The following is a 25,525-nucleotide window of genomic DNA, read 5'->3' as shown; positions in this document are numbered from 1 at the left end:
ATTCTAACTTCTTGAGTTCTTTGTTTTTTTGGATATTAGCCTTCTATGATATGTAGGATTGGTAAAGCCCCTTTTCCAATCTGTTGGTTGCCATTTTGTCCTAATGAGAGTGTCTTTTGCCTTACATAAGCTTTGCAGTTTTATGAGGACCCATTTTTCGATTCTTGATCTTAGAGCATAAGCCCAAATTGGTGTTTTGTTCAGGAAATTTTCCCCAGTGGAAAAGCCTCATTTAAATTTCTTGACAAATATTGGTAACTTTGCCAAAATAGCCATTGGTCTTCTAAATGTACTTTCTATATTGTTTATGACTCAAGTATACTTTTCTCTAAATTTCACTTAAAATTTCAGTTGAGAAATCATAACATATATGAAGATATGTTCGTGCTATAGATTAATGATCTTTATACTCTTTTAGCATTAAAATTTAAAGTGTTTTTTCTGTTTTTATGTGAGATTTACTTATATTGAAATTGTTATTATCTGCATGGTTATATGAATCTTTACCCCAAAGCGCTAGTCAAGATAAAGAATATTTTATATTTGGAAACATTACTTTTCTTCTAATTTTAGTAAGAAATTTCCAAATTTGAAAACTATTTCTACTGTGTTTAATAGAATTTATTAATGAAGCTGTCCTGCCAAATGTGTTTCTTATATATTTGGGTGAAATCTTTTGCCTTCTCTTCTTTTCTTCTTTTCTGGTAAAATACTCTGACAGATGCAACTTGTGAGAAAAAGGTTGGTTGGGCACATAGTTCCAGGTTAATGTCCATGATGATAGAAATGTTACAGTGGCTGGGCATTGAGAGAACTGACTGCATTACATCTGCAATTGAGAGCAAAGAACTTTGGAACACCATAGGCCAATGTTCTATTACATTTCTTCTGTTGTGTCTAGGATATTCTATATTAACTACTGGAATTGAGAAAATCATTCATAGACATTCTCAGGATACTCTTCTCTCATGTTATTCTATATTGCTTCAAAGTACAATTAACACTAATCATCACATATTTAAACCCAGATTTATTTTCTTTACTACAAATACACTCTACTAATCTTAGCATTCAAAAGATAGGGGCTGAGATATGTGGTACTCTGTGAGTTCATGGAAAACCTGGTCTACACAGGGAGTCTCAGATAAGCTAGGCTGTATAGTAAAACCCTGTCTCAAGGTAAAAAAAAAGAAATGAAAGAAAACAACAGCCTAATCTTTTCTTAACTATTCGATGATGATTTGTGTCTATAAGAAATATTCATAACCAATATATGTATATATATAATATTGATTATTGAATAAATTCCTATAAACTTTTCATATTGAGGAAGTCCTTATTATTTTTAATGTCTCTGTGATCAGTAATTATGACTCTTCTGATTTTGGAAGTTGTGCACATGGCACCCAAATCTAGCTATCGATACTGTTGTTCTGTTATATGTTTTTGCTATTTTTATAACTCTTCTAAAGCCTAGAGTGTTAAAATTCTCAAAATTATGGTATAGATTGCCAATTTCTTTTTATATGTTCCAGATTTACTTTACATATTTTCCATCTGTTACGATAATAAATATTTATGTTTAATGTAACATTGTTGGTAAATTAATCTTTTTACCATAATATAAATGTCTCTTTAGCTATGCTATATCAATTTTATTTGACATTTCCATTTTATTATTGATGTGTGTGTGTGCCAGTATGCTCAGGTATATATGTGTTTGTGTGTGTGTGTGTGTGTGTGTGTGTACATAAAGTGTCAAGAGGTCAATGTTGCATATCCTCTCTATTACTTTTGTTCATTATTTTGTGAAACAGGGTCTCTTACTGCACCTGAATTTTATCCGTTTTGCAAAATTATGCTTAGACGTTCACATTACCATATCTGCCTTCTTATGTGCAGACTGGGAATCTGAATATCAAACCACATACTTGTGGAGCAGGTTCTTTACTAACTGAGCTGTGCCCTCAGTTCCTTCATTTCGTCAGCCTCTCTAAGCTGCTAGGCTGGTCTGTGATGCTATCTCAGACTGGTCTCAAAATTGCAATCCTCATATCTTAGTGTTCAGAAGGCTGAAATTATGAGTTGTACCTCTATGCCTGGTTTCCAGCCTTATATTTTAAAGTTATCACAACTGGAGTCTCTGACAAATAAGAGTATTGGGATATCTAGAAAGCAGTTTATGGTCTTAGGGGTAAATAGAAAAGTAAGCATTTAGAATACTAACCATGTGAGTCATTGCTATAAGCCATCAATGATGAGTGTGGTAGAGCAAACAATGGCTAAATCATAGGTCCTCAAGTAGCTGATGTTTCTTATCAGTCCATATACCTCATTATAAACTTTCTTTTAAAATGAGTGTATTAACAGGAGTTAATGTGGTAGTTGTCTTCACTTTTCTGCCTTATTTGCAAAAATGCTCACAACCCATACTTGCATGGAACAGGCACTCAGAGGGGCTGAAGGACAAGACTATACACCAATTTATTGCAATTTTGCTAATACCCAAATCTATTGCTACTGTAGAAGGCTTTATTGTTGTTCATGCTCTCATGATTCATTGTCAGGAATTAAATTTTCTCTGTAGATATGGAGGTTTGAAACTTAGGCTCATAGACTTACTCTAGCTAGGGATCAGGTAGAACTCAAAGCCAGCTTCATATGTCATAGATAGATAATGAATGGCTGTGTCTCTCTTGGGCTCAGAATTGTCTATGACTTTTGAAAACTTCATGTACTCCTGTTAGATTATTCTGGAAAATATGTGATAGTCTTCTAGCAGGTGACTCTCACAAAACTTTTCAGAATTAGTCCTGTGTGTCTCATAGAAAGGTAAGACCTTGGATTATTCTGAAGAAGAGAAATCGAAGTGCCTGCTCTTATATAGTTTATTCTAGCACTTTCTATATGTGAATAAGTTAAAACTTTAATTAAGTTTAATTAATTTGGACGTTATAACTAAATATGAAACATGTTGTGAGAGAGTAAAGAAAGGCAAACATCCTAGAACAAAGGTCTCTGGCATTCAGTTCTTACGATTACCTTCAGCATTCTGAGCATGGGCAGTTGGTACTATGTATAGACAAGTGTATATTTATGGCATCTTCCAAGAGGTTTTATTTGGTTTTGTTCTTCCATGCAAATGTATTTATCCACTGAATCAATTCCTACTGCAGAATTAGAATTTGAAACAGAATGGGACAGGAAACTAAAACTGAAGGCCAGTGTCAGATGGTGTCTTTCAAGAGAAAGAACTGTACTTCAAGGTAATTGTAGGTCATTACCATGGCTGTTTTTAATAGTAATAGAAAACATGAGATTGAGATCACCAAGCCAGGAAATAAGATGTGATCTTCCCAAATGATTGTATCTCAGGGGAAGTAGATTTCTCACAGATATTTTTCTTCCATTAACACTCTTTACCCTAGGTTTAAGGATACCTATTCCCCATTACCCTAAGTCTCTAAATAAACCCTGTCCATATTTAAGAGTAAGCTTTGCAGCTTGAACAAGTGATAGTGTGGCTGTGAGCCATATCTAGGATTTAGGCAGAAAAAAAACCTATAAAAAGCAAATAAACAAACGAACACACACACAAGAACAACCAAAACAAACAGAAACAATGCTCCTATACAGAAGTCTCTTTGGTTTTGTTGTATTTTCTCACGTATAGTTCATTCACATTTTGTAAGCTGAAACTTCCCTTCCCTCTTGGGAAGCTAAACCAATTTTTCAGCCTTGGTCCATATATGCTTGGGAAGATACATTCCCACATCTGTATTCATACCTGGCCTACAGAGGATTGAATCCATTCAACCTGCCATAAAATGACTGTTTCATGATTGAACTGGTGCCACCTGCAGGGACTGTTGGGAGAAAGTGTCACATTTTCTGGGCTCTTAAGCCTGGCAGGCTGTACCTAACAACTTGCTAGCAGCTATTTAGTCACTTCCTGAGACTCTGGGATAAAGTAAGCATAGAAGACAGAGCCAAAATCCCTTTATGTCCATGGAGCCCATAGCACTACTTCCTGGAGTAAACTGTGCTCCTAGACTGCGATTATCCTGGCAGTGCCAGAATCTTCCCTATCACTGCCTCCATCACCTGTATTCATCTATTAAAAGTTTACCAGCTGTCTGTACGCCAGTAAGTATTAACACTACTTTCTTTAAAGAGGAATGAGTAAATGCAATGTTAAGTATAAAATCATAAATTGATTCCAGAGCACTGAGTTTTGAGTGAAAGCATATTAAATTTTTCTTATTGAAATTAACTCTGGAACTCAGTCATCATTTATGAGGCTAAAATATTCATTCAGCTATGATGACAATTCATCTTGTAAATTTAGTGAGATATACTCTTTAAAGGTTACTTAGAAAAGAGCTTTTAGTATTCAGTTACTGCTGCTTTCTCTAGCTTCCATATATGGGGGTTGACATCATTTACTGGATCTTCTAAAATCTTGTTTCTCAGCATATCCACTAACTAAAACAGAGTCTCACTGCCACCACATGCAAACCTACCACTATAGAATTATAATGCTGTTTTATTCCTTAAGTCCTTGACACTATGAGGCATTTATCCCATTAAGGAATCTAAATAAGGCTGTGATTGTTGACTTTTGTTATCAAGTTGATTAGATTTAGAATCCACTAAGAGAATCGTGACAAACATTTCTGGGCATGTCTGTGAGGGTGCTTTCAGGGTGGATTAAATGAAGGTAAAAGCTTCAGTCCAAATGAGCATACCACCATCTCATGGCCTGAAGCCTTGCACAGAATTTAAAGTTCTATTTCCTTCCCTAGGTCTTGGTCAGCCATGGAGTGTCTTTGACATATTTCCATGTCTACAGTGCTCTGTTCAAAGACAGGCTGAAGTAGCCATGAATTTTGAAACTGATCAAAACCAAAGCTTTCTGTTGTTGCTTCTGCCAGGTATTTGACCCCTGTGATTAGAAAAGTAACTAACATAAGCTGAGCAAACTAGTGCTTATCAATTTCAGTTTAGGCCAGGAAGGAAAACAAAATTAATAAGTTCAGACTAAAAGCCCGGAACTTCTTAGAACATGGGAAGTCAGACTTAAATTTTTATCATTTGGGGAATAGACTCAGTTAAGGAGTAGGGTATACCAATTGATGGCTTGATAAATGATCCTGCCACAATGTAAATTACCATGTGCGGTGCACTGCCAATATGCTGCTTAAAGCCCCAACTCTTCCTCACTGTGTGGTTCTGTAAAGCATAGTAATCCGCTCCTCCTCAGGCACTGGGATTCAGACTCTTGGAAAGAGATGGGTTGATTTAAGACCCTCAAATGGCACTTGTTTTTTCTAATAAAACACAAATGTGTTCTGTTGACCTCAAGAAATTATCATCATAGATGGGCTAGACTTTTGAGTGCACTAGAAATTGTAGGTGAGAAGTTCAAGCAGCCCCTTGGGCAATTCCCAGTCTTCAGGTTCTGGTTAATTTCCCATTTCTAAGTCCTGTCAGGTAGGCTGTTTCCAAGAAACTGAGACTGTTACACCAAATATGATTCTAAGTATATCTATATCTGACTATCTATACCATCTATCTATCTATCTATCTATCTATCTATCTATCTATCTATCCATCCATCCATCATCTATCTGTAGGATGATGTCATTATGCAGCAATGCAGGTCCAGGATAAGGTAAAGCCTATTACTGGATGAGAAGGAAGGGTAGGTGGGGAAAAATCTAGGAAGGAGAGAAGAGGAGGAAGAACAAAGAGAGGAATCAAAATGGAGAAAACAGAGGAAAATTATTCTGATCCAAGTGGTCTATATCAATTTTATTTTGTCTAGGTGGGCAGTTTCAATCTTTATTAATTGACAGTGAACTTATCCTATAGATGTATTGTGGATTGAGTATTTAACATATAAATCTAAATGCTAAATTACAAATTTCTGGAACTTTGATTTACCGGGCCAAAGAGGACAGGTAATAAAAGAAATGACTGAGAGGCAGTTGGAGCATGTAGATCTGGTTCTGTTGCCCACAGAGAGTGAGAACACATAAAGGCCCGCAGAACGAGATGTGTGTGTGTGTGTGTGTGTGTGTGTGTGTGTGTGTGTGCCAGGTGTGGGGACTACCACCTATAGGATCAGACAGAGAGAGCAGCTAAAAGGGAAACAGCTGGGAGAGGGTGGCTTGTGGACCTTGTGGTAGAGTAGCAGCAGGAGTGAGCAGATCCATCTCATGGGAACTAAGAGAAAACATCCTATCTATCTATCTATCTATCTATCTATCTATCTATCTATCTATCTATCTATCTATCTATCTATCTATCTATGTATATTGTCCTTCTGCTCTCTGGGAGGACTGTACCTCTAAATCCAGGGTCTCAGCCTACTTAAGCCTGCTCACTGCTCAGATATTAGATGTTAAAAGGGTGTGATCTTTTAAATCCCACATGAGTCACAGTTCCTCTTACATTCCGTGGCAGTGTTGTTTTCCAAATCATACTTTTTATAATGCAAACTATACCTCCTGCAGCTGCAAGGTCATGGGGATGCTTGGTGTGGGTAGAGAAACTACTCCTCATTTGGATTTGCACAGTTCAGTTTCAGATTCATTACAAGAGACAGGGTTGATGAGAGTTTTCTTCTTAAACTATGTCACTCCCTCATTTTAGACAGGATACTTACCAGACCTTTGTGTATTTGGTTATTTCTGTTTCTTTTGATAAATGTCAAGAATGTCTGCAACTTCATACAGAAGGCAGGCCAGTTACTAGGTCATTTAAAAACATATTCTCTTCATTTCTGAGCATTGTTCGGCTTCAGAAATATCTCACTTCCTGGGTTCTTTCACATTACACATCATACCTTTTGAATAAATAAACCGTGTAAAGGATCAGGTTGTAAGGCTTAGCTAAAATCATGAATATCTCATGTGGTTAAATATGTTAGCCCAGAAATTAATGTCCTTCAGGAAGCCTGAAGGTAGCGCTCCTCAGTCCTATTCTGGACATGGATCAACTGCTATAAAATACCACACTAGCAAATTGCCTTTTGGGCCATTTATTCTCTCTGTAAGACTTCAGAGTTGACAATCATTTCTGTGTCTTGTTTTAACATGTAAGGAAATATGAAGACAGGAGTGTAGCCTAGAGAAGCCATGCTTCTTGTCTTGGAATGTTTCTCCATAGATTTGAAGCTAGCTTTATTAGAAATAGAAACTTGGTAGCTGAATTATTTACATTCAGGGCTGAATCCTGATTTAATTACTTTTCTATTGCTGTGAAGAGACAACCTGATATAGGCATTCTTTATAAAAGAATGCATTTAAGGAAGGGTTGCTTAGAGTTTTAGGAAGTGAGTCTATGATCACCATGGTGGTGAGTGAATACCAACCAGTGTAGTAGTTGACAGCTTTACATTCTGATCTACAGGCATCAGGCGAGGCAAGAGAGACATGGCCTGTCCTGGGCTTTTGAAATCTCAAATCTCACCCTAGGTAACACATCTCCTTCAGCTAGTCTACACCTCTTAATCCTTCTTAAAATGTTCAAATCCTTGGTGATTGAGCATTCAAATAAGCTATTCTTTCTGAGCCATTTGCATTTAAAGTGCCACAATCCCTAAAGGTGTTATCTACATTTTGTTGGCTCATTAGTTTACCGAATGAAGTTCTGGTGTTATTGTCATGCATTCTTTTTCTGGCTTATAACTCCTGAGGCCCATCCTTGGGTCCAGGGGGACCTGCATTTCTTTTCTTTCTTTTTTCCTGCTTTCTTTTGGACTTCTTGTTCTACTGTTTCAATTGAAAAATGCCATTTTTGAAGTTCGTTTTTATTTTTTATTTATGTGCTGCTTGGCAGCGGGAGACATGTGTACATGCAAGTGCAGGCGCTCATGGAGAGTAGGAGTGTTGGAAACACTGGAGCTGGATGGAGCTTGGAAGGGAATGTTTAGAAGAGCAGGAATCACTTTAACTACTCTCTCCAACCTCTCATTTCATAGTTTTAATCACAATTTATGACTAAGTAATTAACAGTTTGTTCAGTAATTTAGATGCCACCATGATAAACATGTGCTCATGGGTAATTCTGCCTCTTAGTGATACTGAGCCAAGACACTGATAGAAATTGTACTTAGTGGCATTACATATTTCCACCAGTGTCGTTGAAAGACAGAGAACATGTTAAACCTTTTCTTTTCCTTGATTGCACTTATATATTTATTGTTTATAGATTTATCATATTCTTAAAAGATTGTTCCCTTTGTTAGTATGACATAACTTTTTGTAGTTCATTATCTCTTCTTCATGTCTTCTTACTAATACGTTTTTAAAGTCTACTCTCTAACTCAGAGACTTGTCAGGATAGGTACTACAGCTTGATTTGAGCTCTTTTTCCTTTTCTTTTTCTTTCCTTTCTTTTATTTTTGTCTTTGATAGCTTGTCTTTCAGCCTTTGGCTTTCAGGTTGTGACTCCTTCTTGAGGTATATTTCTTGGAGACAAAATATAATGGGATCTTATTTTAAAGCTACTCACTAGTCTGTTTTTTATTAATTGGTGAAATGAAGTCCTTCACGTAAAGCTTTTATTGAGATATTTGAGAGTCCTTATCATTTTTGGTTATTAGTTGTTGGATTGCTGCTTGTTCTTCTCTCTCCTTCCTGCTGCTACTTGGGAATTGCTGGTTTACTATATAGAGCATGATGGAGACCTTCCTCAATTGACTCAGATTATCTGTTCCTCTCATGGAATTTGCTCTTTCTTTTGGTCTCATGTTTGTGACCACCTGCTTTCTTCTTTTGTATAGCATTATTTTAAGTACCACTGACTGGTACTGCTTGGTTTCCTACCCTGGTTTGTGTTAGTCTTCAAATGTTCTTACCTTTCCATAAAATTTAACACAGCTTTATTGGTTGTAGCAACTTTGGTTGACAAGTTGCTTCCTTTTAAGTTTCCAACCCTGACTGTCATTTCATGCTTCTTAGCTTTTGATGAAAGAGCTGCTGTTGTTCTGATGTATTTGCCTTCAGAACTGAATAGCCATCTTCTTCTTAGAACTTTTCAGATGTTTTCTTTGGTTTAAAATTTTGATATTTTAATCATAATACTTTGTAAGGCATTTATTTTCTGGCAATGTCTTTTTTAGAATTCCCAATGCCTCATTTATTTGAATGACTTATTTCACTTATTTTTGTTTATTTTCTGCTGTGCTTTCATAGAATATGTGGGATTTTTTTCTTTCCTTTCCTTGTCCTCCTTGTTGTGCTTCTCTGTCTTCTCTTTCTCCTTTCCCCTTCCCTCCCCTCCTTCCTTCCTCCCTTCCTTCCTTCCTTCCTTCCTTCTTCCTTCCTTCCTTCCTTCCTTCCTTCCTTCCTTCCTCCCTTCATTTCCTCTCTCTCTCTCTCTCTCTTCTATCCTGTGGGTTCTTCAGGTTGGTCTATTGATTATTTCCCAGCTCTCTTGGTTTCTGTGTTAATGCATGCAATCTTTTTTTTTCCATATGGATGCTTGGATATGAACATTTTTACTGTAATATGGCCACTTTGAGCTGTAGTCTTTTTAAATTTTAATTCATTCCAACATTTCTCTTTTTGGGGCAAATAATAAATTCCTTGTTTAAATTTCAAGTTTATGGGAGTGGTTTGGGGAAAATATGGAAGGAATGTTGGCAATAATGGAAATATTATTTCACTAATCCATGTAGTTCTCAAATAAAAATATCAAAAAGGTAGAATACAATAAAATAAAGAATAAGACAAAGAATGTTAAAAAGAATGAAAAAAAGAAAAAGAGAAGTAAATACTACCAAGTTATGCAAATAGATGCGCAAATAAAATTAGATTTACATATTATGGAGAATAAAAGTTTTTAAAAATATTAATTAAAGAGGAAAACGCCATCTGGGACCCCGGTGCACGGGGGCTCCAGGAAATGGTGGCGCAGGCCCTCCTGGTTGCTGCCCTCACGGAGAGCTCAAAAGCAGCCCCCCCACAAGCAACTTGAGCCGTGGGACCACAGGTAAGACCAACTTTTCTGCTCCAAGCAACCTGCCTGGTAGACTCAGGACACACAGAGGTAAAATTTGTCTGGGACCGGACACTTCTGGTTTTTAGCTGGAGCCCCAACCTCACTGATCCCGGCCTACAGCTCCCTGCTCCCAAACCCCTTGAGAGAGAGAGAGCTCACTGCCCAGACAGGTGGACACTCCTGACTGCAGAGCGGGAGAGACCACCAATACTGCCCACCCCTGCCCACATCCCTGGCCCAAGAGGAAACTGTATAGGGCCTCTGGGAACAGGAAGATAGGGGCACTCAAGTGGCAGGTCCCCTGTGATCCAGACACCACCTGGACCTGAAGGGACCCAGTCAACAGTTCTCTGCACCCAAATCCCTTGGAAGGGAGAGCTGAACCTTCACAGGGGCAGACATGCCTGTGAAGCCAGAAGAGACTACACTCTGCCCATATTTATGACTCCAGAGGAAAGCACCTAATGCCATCTGGGACCCCGGTGAATGGAGGTTCAGGGAAAAGGCGGCACAGGCCCTCCTGGTTGGTGCCCTCACGGAGAGCTCAAAAGCAGCCCCCCATGAGGAACTTGAGCCTCAGAACCACAGGTAAGACCAACTTTTCTGCTCCAAGTGACCTGCTTGGTGGACTCAGGACACAGGCCTACAGGAACAGCTGAAGACCAGAAGACAGGAAAGAGCACATGCCTGAAAGCAGAACACTCTGTTCCCATAACTGGCTGAAAGCAAACAGGAAAACAGATCTACAGCACTCCTGACAAACAGGCCTATAGGACGGTCTAGCCACTGTCAGAAAAAGCAGAACAAGGTAGCACCAGAGACAATCTGATGGTGAGAAGCAAGCGCAGGAACCCAAGCAACAGAAAATAAGACTACATGGCATCATCGGAGCCCAATTCTCCCACCAACGCAAACACTGAATATCCAAGCACACCAGAAAAGCAAGGTCTATATTTAAAATCACATTTGATCATGATGATGGAGGACTTCAAGAAAGACATGAAGAACTCCCTTAGAGAAATACAGGAAAACATAAGTAAACAAGTAGAAGCCTCTAGAGAGGGATCACAAAAATCCCTCAAAGAATTCCAGGAAAAGACAATCAAATAGGTGAAGGAATTAAAAATGGAAATAGAAGCAATAAAGAAAGCACAAAGGGAAACAACCCTGGATATAGAAAACCAAAGGAAGAGACAAAGAGCTGCAGATACAAGCATCACCATCTGAATACAAAAGATAGAAGAAAGAATCTCAGTAGCAGAAGATTCCAAAGAAATCATCGACACAATGGTCAGAGATACTGTTAAATGGAAATAGCTACTGGTCCAAAATATACAGGGAATAGGTATAGAAGAGAGTGAAAACTCCCAGCTCAAAGGATCAGTAAATATCTTCAACAAAATCATAGAAGAAAACTTTCCTAACCTAAAGAAAGAGATGCCCATAATCATACAAGAAGCCTACAGAACTCCAAATAGATTGGACCAGAAAAGAAAATCCTCCTGTCACATAATAATCAAAACACCAAATGAACAAAACAAGGAAAGAATATTAAAAGCAGTAAAGGAAGAAGGTCAAGTAACTTATAAAGGCAGACCTATTAGAAACACACCAGATTTCTCAACAGAGACTATGAAAGCCAGAAGATCCTGGACAGATGTCATACAGACCCTAAGAGACACAAATGCCAGCCCAGGTACTGTATCCAGCAAAACTCTCAATTAACATAGATGGGGAAAACAAGATATTCCATGACAAAACGAAATTTACACAATATCTTTCTACAAATCCAGCCCTACAAAAGATAATAAATGGTAAAGCCCAACATAAGGAGACAAGCTACAGCCTAGAAAAAGCAAAAAACTAATCGTCTTGGCAACAAAACAAAGAGAAGAAAAGCACACAAACATAACCTCACATCCAGATATGAACATAACAGGAAGCAATAATCACTATTCCTTAATATCTCTCAATATCAATGGTCTCAACTCCCTAATAAAGAGACATAGATTAACAAACTGGATATGCAATGAGGACCCTGCATTCTACTGCCTATAGGAAATAAACCTCAGAGACAAAGACAGACACTACCTCAGCGTGAAAGGCTGGAAAGCAACTTTCTAAGCAAATGGTCGGAAGAAGCAAGCTGGAGTAGCCATTCTAATATCGAATAAAATCAATTTTCAACTAAAAGTCAACAAAAAAGATAAGGAAGGACACTTCATATTCATCAAAGGAAAAATTAACCAAGATAAACTCTCAATCCTAAATATCTATGCCCCAAATACAAGGGGAAGTACATACATAAAAGAAACCTTACCTAAGCTCAAAGCACACATTGCCCCTCACACAATAATAGTAGATTTCAACAACCAACTCTCATCAATGAACAGATCATGGAAACAGAAATTAAACAGAAACATAGACAGACTAGGAGATGTCATGAACCGAATGGAGTTAACAGATATTTATAGAAAATTCTATCCTATAAAAAAAGGATATAACTTCTTCCCACCACCTCATGGTACTTTCTCAAAAACTGACCATACAGTTGGTCATAAAATAGGCCTCAACAGATACAGAAAGATAGAAATAATCGCATGCATCCTATCAGACCACCACGGGCTAAAGCTGGTCCTCAATAACAATAAGGGAAGAACGCCCGCATATACATGGAAGTTGGACAATGCTCTACTCAACGATAACCTGGTCAAGGAAGAAATAAAGAAATTAAGGACTTCTTAGAATTTAATGAAAATGAAGGTACAACATACCCAAACTTATGGGACACAATGAAAGCTGTGCTAAGAGGAAAACTCATAGCTCTGAGTGACTGCAGAAAGAAACAGGAGAGACCATATATCAGCAGTTTGACAGCACACCTAAAAACTCTAGAACAAAAAAGAGCAAACACACCCAGGAAGAGTAGAAGACAGGAAATAATAAACTCAGAGCTGAAATCAACCAAGTAGAAACAAAAAGGACCATACAAAGAATCAACAGAACCAAAAGTTGGTTCTTTGGAAAATCAACAAGATAGATGAACTGTTAGCCAGACTAACAAGAGGACACAGAGTGTGTGTCCAAATTAACAAAATAAAAAAACTAAAAGGGAGACAAAACTACAGAATAAGAGCAAACTCAAAAAAATCATCAGATCCTACTACAAAAGCCTATATTCAACAAAACTTGAAAATCTGCAGGAAATGGACAATTTCCTCCACAGATACCAGGTACCGAAGTTAAATCAGGAACAGTTAAATGATTTAAACAACCCTATAACTCCTAAAGAAATATAAGCAGTCATTAAAAGGCTCCCAACCAAAAAGACCCCAGGTCCAGATGGGTTTAGTGCAGAATTCTATCAGACCTTCATAGAAGACCTCATACCAATACTATCCAAACTATTCCACAAAATTGAAACAGATGGAGCACAACTGAATTCCTTCTATGAAGCCACAATTACTCTTATACCTAAACCACACAAAGACCCAACAAAGAAAGAGAACTTTAGACCCATTTCCCTTATGAATATCGACGCAAAAATACTCAATAAAATTCTGGCAAACCGAATCCAAGAGCACATCAAAACAATCATCCACCATGATCAAGTAGGCTTCATCCCAGGCATGCAGGGATGGTTTAATATACGGAAAACCATCAACGTGATCCATTATATAAACAAACTGAAAGAATAAAACCACATGATCATTTCATTAGATGCTGAGAAAGCATTTGACAAAATTCAACACCCCTTCATGATAAAAGTCTTGGAAAGAATAGGAATTCAAGGCCCATACCTAAATATAGTAAAAGCCATATACAGCAAACCAGTTGCTAACATTAAACTAAATGGAGAGAAACTTGAAGCAATCCCACTAAAATCAGGGAGTAGACAAGGCTGCCCACTCTCTCCCTACTTATTCAATATAGTTCTTGAAGTTCTAGTCAGAGCAATCAGAAAAAAGGAGATCAAAAGGATACAGATTGGAAAAGATGAAGTCAAAATATCACTATTTGCAGATGATATGATAGTATATTAAAGTGACCCAAAAAGTTCCATCAGAGAACTTCTAAACCTGATAAACACCTTCAGCAATGTGGCTGTGCATTAAATTAACTCAAATAAATCAGTAGCCTTCCTCTACACAAAAGTGAATCAAGCCGAGAAAGAAATTACAGAAATGCACCCTTTATAATATTACCAAATAAGATAAAAGATCTCGGGGGTTGGGGATTTAGCTCAGTGGTAGAGTGCTTGCCTAGTAAGCACAAGGCCCTGGGTTCAGTCCTCAGCTCCGAAAAAAAGAAAAAAAAGGAAAAAAAAAAAAAAGATAAAAGACCTCGGTGTGACTTTAACCGAGCAACTGAAAGATCTATATGATAAGAAGTTCAAGCCTCTGAAGAAAGAAATTGAAGAAGACCTCAGAAGATATAAAGATCTCCCATGCTCATGGATTGGCAGGGATAATATAGTAAAAATGGCCATTTTACCAAAAGCGATCTACAGATTCAATGCAATCCACATGAAAATAGCAATCCAATTCTTCAGAGAGTTAGACGCAACAATTTGCAAATTCATCTGGAATAACAAAAAACCCAGGATAGCTAAAACTATCCTCAACAACAAAAGGACTTCTAGGGAATCACTATCCCTGAACTCAAACAGTATTACAGAGCCATAGTGATAAAAACTGCATGGTATTAGTAAAGAGATGGACAGGTAGACCCATAGAATAGAATTGAAGACCCAGAAATGAACCCACACACCTATGGTCTCTTGATTTTTGACAAAGGAGCCAAAACCATCCAATGGAAAAAAGATACCACTTTCAGCAAATGGTGCTGGTTCAACTGGAGGTCAGTATGTGGAAGAATGCAGATTGATACATGCTTATCACCCTATACAAAGCTTAATTCCAAGTGGATCAAGGATCTCCACATCAAACCAGATACACTCAAACTAATAGAAGAAAAAGTGGGGAAGAATCTCGAACACATGGGCACTGGAGAAAATTTCCTGAACAGAACACAAATGACTTACGCTCTTAGATCAAGAACCGACAAATGCGATCTCATAAAACTGCAAACTTCTGTAAGGCAAAGGACACTGTGGTTAGGACAAAACAGCTTTCAACAGATTGGGAAAAGATCTTTACCATTCCTACAACAGATAGAGTCCTTATATCCAAACTATACAAAGAACTCAAGAAGTTAGACCGCAGGGAGACAAATAACCCTATTAAAAGATGGGGTTCAGAGCTAAACAAAGAATTCGCAGCTGAGGAATGCCGAATGGCTGAGAAACACCTAAAGAAATGTTCAACATCTGTAGTCATAAGGGAAATGCAAATCAAAACAACCCTGAGATGTCACCTCACACCAGTGAGAATGGCTAAGATCAAAAACTCAGGTGACAGCAAATGCTGGCAAGGATGTTGAGAAAGAGGAACATTCCTCCATTGTTGGTGGGATGCAGACTGGTACAACCATTCTGTAAATCAGTCTGGAGGTTCCTCAGAAAATTCGATATATACCCAAAAGATGCCCCAACCTATAACAAAGACACGTGTTTCACTATGTTCATAGCAGCCTTATTTATAATAGCCAGAAGCTGAAAAGAACCCATATGCCCTTCAACAGAGGAATGGATACAGAAAATGTGGTACATATAAACAATGGAATATTACTCAGCTATCAAAAACAATGACTTTATGAAACTCGTAGGCAAATGGTTGGAACTGGAAAATATCATCCTGAGTGAGGTAACCCAATCACAGAAAAACACACATGGTATGCATTCATTGATAAGTGGATATTCGTCCAAATGCTTGAATTACCCTAGATGCACAGAACACATGAAACTCAAGAAGGATGACCAAAATGCGAATGCTTCATTGCTTCTTTAAAAGGGGAACAAGAACATGCTTGGGAGGGAATAGAGAGGCAAAGTTTAGAACAGAGGCAGAAGGAACTCCCATTCATAGCCTGCCCCACATGTGGCCCATACATATACAGCCACCCAATTAGATAAGATGGATGAAGCAAATAAAGTGCTGGTCAACAGGAACTGCATGTAGATCTCTACTGAGAGACACAGCCAAAATTCAGCAAATACATAGGCCAATGCCAGCAGCAAACCACGGAACTGAGAATGGGACCCCTGTTGAAGGAATCTTACAATGGACTGCAAGAGCTTGAAGGGGCTTGAGACCCCATATGAACAACAATGCCCACCAACCAGAGCTTCCAGGGACTAAGCCACTACCCAAAGACTATACATGGACTGACCTTGGGCTCCATCCAACCTCATAGGTAGCAATGAATAGCCTAGTAAGATCACCAGTGGAAGGGGAAGCCTTTGGTCCTGCCAAGACTGAACCCCCAGGGAACGTGATTGTTGGGGGATGGTGATAATGGGGGGAGGATGGGGAGGGGAGCACCCATACAGAAGGGGAGTAAAAGACGTTAGTGGGATGTTGGCCAGGAAACCGTAAAGGGGAATGACAATCGAAATGTAAATAAGAAATACTCAGCTTAATAAAGATGGAAAAATATTAATTAAAAAGAAACATGATTTAAATAACTACTAAAGGTATAACAAGAAAAATGAAGTACAAGGACAAAATAACAGATTCAAAAGTAAGATCAAATGTTGGAGAAATTTTTTCTGGGATTCTGAATGTTGGAAGCTACCAGTGCAAAGTCAGTTAGCTTGTAGTAGTGTCTGTTTTATAAGTAGAGTTGGTGTAGATCATGCATTAAATACACTTCATACCCATCAAAGCTCTCTTTTCTTTATAAGCTCCTTTATATACTGTTGTTGACCACACTTGGCTTTGCAGGCTGTGAGATGTTTTCTGCTTGCCTTCTTTCTTTTCACTTTTTTCTCTGATCCTATGACTGCCCTTGTGAATTTCTGAAGTGATTATCTCTTTGGAAAAAAACTACACTGTTTGTTTAATTTCTATGGTTATACCACAATTACAACATTTTTATTTGCTTTTCTCCCTTAAAGACCTCTACCTTCCCATCCCAACTCTCCTTCAAATTCATTGTTTCTTTGTTCATAGTCATCTTTGCACACACGTGCATGTTTATATAAAAATTCTTCAATATAATTTTTTGAGACAATATAATCTTACTTGTATGCATATGTTTTCAGAGCTGACCATTTGTACTGGGCAACAAACTTGCTTGGTCTTCCCTAGGAAAGACCTCTTCCTCTCCCAGATTTTCCCAGTTGCCAATAGTCCTCTGTTTATGGTTGAAGTGTGGGGTTCTGAATCACAAAGAGGCCTACATTAGTTTACCATTTTAATATGGAAGATATGTTTTATTTGTTTGGAAAAATAGTTTTGCTAGGCATAGAATGATAACTGGACAGTTGTTTTTCTTTTAGTTTTCAAAGTTTTGCGTCACAGCATCTGACTTTGTGTTACGTCTTTTATCTTCTTCCTTCATCTTACTGGCTTCTTTTCAAATACTGTCTTGATCTTTATTTTAAAGCAGTTTTATTCCATTAAAATTTTTCCTCAGATTCTTTGTGCTTCTTCCAACTCTAGAAAAAATTTCATCAGACATGTGAAAGAACTGTTATTTGTTATCTTTCAATTTAACAATTCTCTCAACACTTCATAAATAAGAGTTCTGTGATCTACTCACTCAAGTTATCTCAATGGTCAGTTAATGAATGTTTTCATTTAATATAGTCAATTCAAGCACTATCAGTTTTTTGCATTATTGAAAAAAGGGAAAATAAACAGTGAACTAGTAAAATACTTAGAAAATATTGATAGTTTCTTCACATTAAAGTCTATGATCAACAAGTTTTGTTGAAGAGAAAGCAAAAGAAAAAGAATGTACAATAAGATGAGTATAGAATTATATAGACTTCTAAATAATTTAATTTTTAGAATACATTAAATATTTTGGCTTAAAATATATGATTCCTTATTTAAAACATTTTTATTGAAAAATAGTTTCTTATAGAATATATTGTAATTATAGTCTCTCCGCTTACTTCTCCCAGTTCTTTTCCACTTTCCCTTTCATCCAGATTTTCCCTCTTGCTGTCTGTCATTAGAAAATAAGGGATAGTAATAAAATAAAATACAATAAGATAAATAAAAATCAAACAAATTGGAATAAAAAGAAATAATCAGAAGGAAAAGAACCTAAGGGGGAAAAAACAAGAAGTAGATATAAATGCAGAGACTCACTTGTTCACACATTTAGGAATCACATTAAAAGAATAGTAGCCAAAATGACCAAAATGCAAATCCTTCACTCCTTCTTTAAAAGGGGAACAAGAATACACTTAGGAGTGGATAGAGAGGCAAAGTTTAGAACAGAGGCAGAAGGAACACCCATTCAGAGCCTGCCCCACATGTGGCCCATACATATACAGCCACCCAATTAGATAAGATGGATTAAGCAAAGAAGGGCAGGCCTACAGGAACCGGATGTAGATCTCTCCTGAGAGACATAGCCAGAAATACGGCAAATACATAGGGGAATGCCAGCAGCAAAACACTGAACTAAGAATGGAACTCCCATAGAAGGAATCAGAGAAAGGACTGAAAGAGCTGAAGGGGGTTGAGATCCCATATGAACAACAATGCCAACCAACCAGAGCTTCCAGGGACTAAGCCACTACCTAAAGACTATACATTGACTGACCCTGGGCTCCAACTGCTTAGGTAGTAATGAATAGCCTAGTAAGGGTACCAGTGGAAGGGGAAGCCCTTGTTCTTGCCAAGACTGAACCCCTAGTGAATGTGATTGTTTGGGGGAGGGCGGTAATGGAGGGAGGATGGAGATAGGAATATAGAAGTGGAGGTGAAGGGCTTAAGGGGATGTTGGCCAGGAAACAGGGAAGGGGAATAACATTTGAAATGTAAATGAGAAATACTCAATTTATCAAAGACAGAAAGAAAAAAAAAGAATAGTAGCCATAATAAATACATAAACCCTGTAAGGTACAGAGAAAAACAGTAAAAATAAAAACAAAATAACATTGAAAAATAAAATAAAAGTCCAGGTATTAAATTATGTGACAAGGAACTTCCAAAGATTCAATAAAGTTCATTTTCTGTTGGCCATTTAATCCGGGATATTCAAAGAAAAAATTTCCCCAGTGAGAGTCCCAGGGAGAGTTAGTTAGATTTTCATTTGCAAATGGTTATCAACTGGATATTGTTTCAGGGTTAGGGATGGAGCCATATAAGGATTTCTGCTTTCAGCTCTAGGACTATATCTTGTATAGACACATGATGGCCCTCTTCATGTGCCTTAGTCTTTTTGAGTTCTTATGTGCCTTAACCCTGATGTTTTGAGGAGACTTCATTTCCTTGGTGTTCACTGTTCCTTCTCTTCCTTACATGCTTTCTACCTCTTCCTCTGGGTTCCCTAAACCTTAGGGTATGGATTTGATAAAGACATTCCATTTAGGCACAAGTGTTATAAGATCAGTTAGCAGAAATATCATAATGATATTTACTACTCTGTATGCTTATTTTAAAACAACAAAATATAAAATACATTGGTGTTCTCCTTATCTGGGTTACTCAGAGACAGATTCTAGGCTAGCATCTTACCTAAAAGATAAATTGAAAAAATAATTGTTCAGTTTTCTGAGGAATTATCACATTGGTTTCTAGAATGACTGTACCAATTTGCAATCCCATCAACAATGGAGGAGTGTTCCCCTTTCTCCACATCCTAGCCAATATGTGTCTTGAGTGTTTTTTATTTTAGCCTTTCTGATTGGCATAAGGTAAAATCTCAGGGTTATTTTGATTTGCATTTTTCTGGTGATTAAGGATGTTGAACATTTTTAAGTGCTTCTTGGCCACTTGAGATTCCTCTGTTGAGAATTTTCTGTATAGCTCTGTACCTGTTATGTAGTCAGGTTACTTGAACTTTTGGAGTCTAACTTCTTGAAGTCTTTATATATTTTGGATATCAGCCCACTGTTAGATGTAGAGCTAGTGAAAGTCTTTTCTAAGTTTGTAGGTTGTTATTTTGTCTTATTGACAATAACATTTGCATCATGAAAGTTCTTCAGTTTTAAGAAATTCAATTTGTCAGTTGTTGATTTTAGAGTCTGAGGCCTTTGGTGTTCTATTCAGGAAATCCCCCACCCATGGCCAATGCATTTGAGCCTATTTCCTACTTTACATTCTATTAGATTCAGTGTATCTGGTTTTATATTGAGGTTCTTGATCCAGTTGAACTTGAGCTGTATGCAGTTTGATAAATATAGATCAATTTGTATTCTTCTCCATACAGACTGCCAGACAGAACAGCAGTATTTGTTGAAGATGCTTTCCTTTTGCACCGAACGTGTTTGGCTTTTTGTCAAAGATCAAGTGTCCATAGGTTTAATTCTGGGTCTTCGATTCTATTCCATTGATCTACCTGTCTGTCTCCGTTCTAATCATGCATTTTTTAAAATCATGATTGCTTTGTAGAACAGTTTGAGGTCAGGGATGGTAATTACCCCAGAAGTTCTTTTATTGTGGAGAATTGTTTTTTGCTTTTCCCATAGAAAGTTGAAAATTGTTCTTTGAATGTCTGTGAAGAATTGTATTGGAATTTTGATGAGAATTGGATTAAATCTGTGGATTGCTTTTGGTATGATGGCCATTTTTCTTATAAGTTAATCCTACTGATCCATGAGCATGGGAGATCTTTCTATCTTTCTGAGGTCTTCTTTGATTAATTCTAACTGAAGACTCAGATATACCACTCATGGGCATAAGTCTAAAAGATACTTTACAAGATCACGAATACACATACTCTACTCTTTTCATAGAAGCATTATTTTTAGCTAGACACTGGAAAAAGCTCAGATGTCCCGTATTTGAAAAATGGATACAAAATGTGGTGTAGTTAACAATGGAATTCTATTCAACTATCAAAAACAAGAACATCATGAATTTTGCAGGTAAATGGATAGAACTACAAAATATCCTGAATGAGGTAACCCAGACAAAAAGGACATGCATGGTATCTAATCACTGATAAGTGGATATTAGCCAAAAAGTACAGAATACACATGATATACTCAGTAGATCCTAAGAAGTTAAACAATAAGGAAAGCCCAAATGAGGATGTTTCAATCCCACTTATAAAGGAGAACAAATTAACCATGGGAGGCAGAGGAAAGGAGAGACATGGGTAGTAGAAGGGAAGGGGTAGGGAATAGAGTCAGAATCAGGTCTGGGAGGTAGGGGGAGACAGGAAAGAATCCCAAGAGTCAGGAGAATGTGTGGAAATATGCAACTGACAGGGGTAAAGGTGAGATGAATCCTAAAGAGACTACCTCAAGTAGTTAGACAGGACCTCCAGTGGAGAACACCAAACCACCTTAATATTTTTTGACCCAAAATTGTTCCTGTCTAAAAGAAATATAGGGACAAACATGAAGCAGAAACTGAATGAAAGGCTGACCAGTGTTAGGCCCAACTTGGGATGTGACCCATGGCTTGCACCAAACCCTGACAATATTACTGATGCTATGCTGTGTTTGGAGACAGGAGACTTGCATGGCTGTCCTCTGAGAGCTTCTACCAGCAAATGACTGAGACAGATGCAGATACTCAGAGCTAAGCATTGGACTGAGGTTGAGAATTCCTATGGAAGAGTTAGGGGAAGGACTGAAGGAACAGAAGGGAATGACAATCCATTGAAGACCAGCAGTGTTACCAAACCTGGATTTCTGGGAGTACCCAAAGACTAAGCAACCAACCAAAGAGCATACATGGGCTAATCTGAGGCCACCAGCACATCATATGTAGCAGAGGACTGCCTTGTCTGGCCTCAGTGGCAGAGAATGAGCTTAATTCTCTATAGACTTGATGCCCCAGGGAGGGGGCAGGTACAATGGTGGCACCCTTTTAGGGGTGAAGGAGAGGGAGGAGGTGGTGAAAAACTCTGTGAACAGGGAATGTGGGGGGGTCATCATTTGGGATGTAAATAAATAAAATAGTTAATAGAAAAAGGGAAACAATTTTTTTGAAGAATAGAATTATATATTTAAAATTTACCATTTGGATATAAAATTTTACCTATTGCATCAGATTTTGGGTAAGATTTCATTCTGATTTTTCTCATTCCACTTTAAACATACCTTTTGCTTCTGGATTCCTTCTATTTCTTCTCTCTATCCCCATCATAAATATTGAGTATGGCAGCAGTTCTGATATCTGACATGGTTGCCAAGTCTCTAACAAGTAACAGAAGGGATACAATGTGGAATTTCATCGTTTAAACCTGAAATGCCATGCAACTTAAAACTTAAAGAGTTCTGATTTCTAAAGGTCTAATTTAAAACCTTCAAACTATGTTTGAACACAGGTAACAAAAATAGTGGAAAGTCAAACCAGTGACAAGGGATAAAACACCGGGTGCGGTGTAAGAAGTTGAGCAGTAAACAATAATCTCAGTCTTTATTTGCCTAGCTTTTTTTCTGTTTGTTTACTTATTTTGTCTTATTATTATTTTTTTATTAATTCTATGTTTTCTTAGAATTAATGTTAACAGTAATATGATTGATTTTATGCTACACAGTGCGATTCTGTCTCAGAAAATATGCCACAACACAAAATTCAAATATAACTATTAATAAATGCACCAAAAATTTCAACTGTATTTGCATATATTGCATTCTCTTGCTCAATCTTACTCTATAATCAACATCCTTATTGAATCCTACAGTTGCCTTTGTTCTTCACACACCCATGTCTTCTTTAATTCTGTTGAATAATTAACATCTTCATCAATGCTTTCCTCTCCTCACTAAATAATGTCTCTTCTCCCATAACACATCTAAATGGTAATATATAGAGGAGTATTTTCAGACTGTTATCACTCGTTGAAAGAGCTAGGAAAGTACTCATTAGACTCAGAACAAGCACTACTAAGTACTGCTCTTTCCTATCCCACTCAATCTAAGGGATTATAAACAGTTCAAATTACGATTCCATAGAAATCATCTCTTTATTTTTTAGTTTATTCATGTTTTAGACACAATGTTTGCAATGTATGGATGAAACACTGTTTCATAATTACAAGTGATAGGAAAATGATAGCTAATATACAAGGAAGGAAATAAAAGTTACCATGGTTTAACAATAGCTAATGTTGAATGTGTTGAGTAATTTTTAATGATAAGAGCATGTTTTGTATATATTATAGTGACTTTGCTCACATGGTGAAAATGAAATTATATGTCAGTAATGAAGCCAATCTTGGTACTCTGATGAATTAAAATAATCTCCTCAGCCTTTTTTTGCCTTGCTTTGTTTCTCTTTCTTTATTCATCTTAATGACATTGCCATTGCCCTAAATGAATGCAATAAATAACAAAACTCTCACTAAATATTTATCATGGACATCTATAATATCCATTTTTAATTACCAGCAGTAGATGTGTAAATCTAGACAATTAAACTCATAAAAGTTTCCTCAGTTATTTCCCTTCTAATTTAGTGAGGGAGCAACCACAAGAACAAAGAATAATTTTACATAAAAATTAATGAGACACAAATAATCTCTCTTTGTGCTTCAAGGACAAAATTTGCCATGGAATATTGAACGCAGAACTTTGTAGGGAGATATGAGATCTGAACTTTCTCTTTAGTTTAGAGTCTTTTAAATGCAAAACTCAATTTATATTGATAGTTCAAATTGCGTAGAACCAAAGATTGAAATCAAAGAGTATTCCACGTGAGACAATTAAAAACAAGACAGTGCTACCATAAGACCTGGATGTCAGGTAGGCCTTTAGAATTTAATTTTTCCTTCTTGGCTTTTGACCTAGCTTTGGTCCAAACTATCTTTGTTATCACCCTATTCTTCAATGTTGGAATGGAAATATTTGTATTGTGCTATTATTATATATGAGAAATGTACAGCTTGTTTGTTTCCTTATAACAATTCATAATTAAGAAATGGCCTTGACTCTCAGAAAATGTTTTGAAATTTGAACTTTTGAACAGTTTCAGGATCATTAATACTGTAGGGAATACATTTTAGTTTATGAGGTAGCTATGGGCTTTTGGGAGTCACATCTAAAATATTATGTTTGGGACAGTAAATAGCACCAAGTGACTGATCTGTTTCCTTGGACTCCAGCTGGAAGCACCATATTGGGTGGTTGTAGACTACTTAGGAGGTGGGTTATTTTTGTAAGAATGTAGGTTGGAGTGAAAATTAAGGTCTTTATAACCTAGAGCTGCCTCCTGGCACACTTAGATGTAAGTAGCTGTTACATATTTTAGCCTTTACTCTTCTGTGCCTTCCATGCTGTTATTGCCATGAGCCAAAAGAAATCTCTCTTCCCTTAAATGCTTCTTGTCCAGTATTCAATTAGAGCAGTGGGAAGAGTAACCAATGCAGTGACACTTGTCTTAGTGAATTGTCTCATTGTCTGACTGAGAACAAACTTGCAATCTCTCTGAGGCATGCGCAAACATACCTTTGGATGGGTGTATGTGTTTGTGTGTGCCCGTGTGTACATTGTGTTTGTATACACATGTATGTGTACATGTGACGGTAGTAATGGAGGACTTGAGAAAGAAGTGGGAAATAAATCTGAAGAAGGAAATGTACATGCAGATTAATAGAAACTAAAGGCACAGTGTGAACTTCTGTTTCATAATAGGAACTCAAAGAACTTTAGTAACACTCTCTAGAGAATTTTAGAAGCAGAATGAACACGGTGAATTTTTATGTAAAATGGTGACATCATAAATCTATTAGTGTGTTTCCAAGCCTAAAATTTACAGTCAGTCACATATTGAAATACATTCAAATTGCTGATATAAATAATCTCCAAACCACATGATTAATATGTGGAAAACAGTCACTCAAATGTGAAAACATAAATATTTTCCTCCCAAAGCCCAAAATTTGAGAAAATTTAGCACTGCTAGATTCATTTTTTTAATAAAAAATGCTAAAAGACGTTCTTAAAGCTTAAATAAACAAACTCTAAATTCATGAAAATATGTGAAAAGACTATTAAAGGCAAATATGTAGACAAATCAAAAACACTGTTGAAAAAGAACACTGGAGTGTCAATCCCTCTAAGTAATAATGAAAGTCAAAAGACAAAGAAAAATAACTATAATTCTGAAAGTATGTTAGTGAATACCCAATAACAATGAGTTATATTAGTCACAAAGTTCAGGGTTGAAATAACTTGCGTAGCATGTGAAGCCATGAGTTTTATACTGCCAAAAGAAAAACAAGTTGAAATTACAACTCAATTAACATAAAGCATGGAGGAAGGACAGTGGAGCCATGCCTCTTTTATATATGATTAATATATTATATATAATATATTAGGTAATAATAGGTAGTATTATTACATACTATAATGTGGTGTAGGCAACCACGCTCTGCTGCAAGAGCAGCAAGTGATCTTATTCAATGTTATCCATATTTCTAGGCCAAAGCCATTATCTAAGATGCTTTATGTGATCTTTGAGGTAGCAATAAGACT

Source organism: Rattus norvegicus, chromosome 2, assembly GCF_021556685.1.
Source record: "Rattus norvegicus strain SHRSP/BbbUtx chromosome 2, alternate assembly SHRSP_T2T, whole genome shotgun sequence".
Taxonomy (NCBI): Eukaryota; Metazoa; Chordata; class Mammalia; order Rodentia; family Muridae; genus Rattus; species Rattus norvegicus.
Note: the sequence above shows the minus strand (reverse complement) of the source record.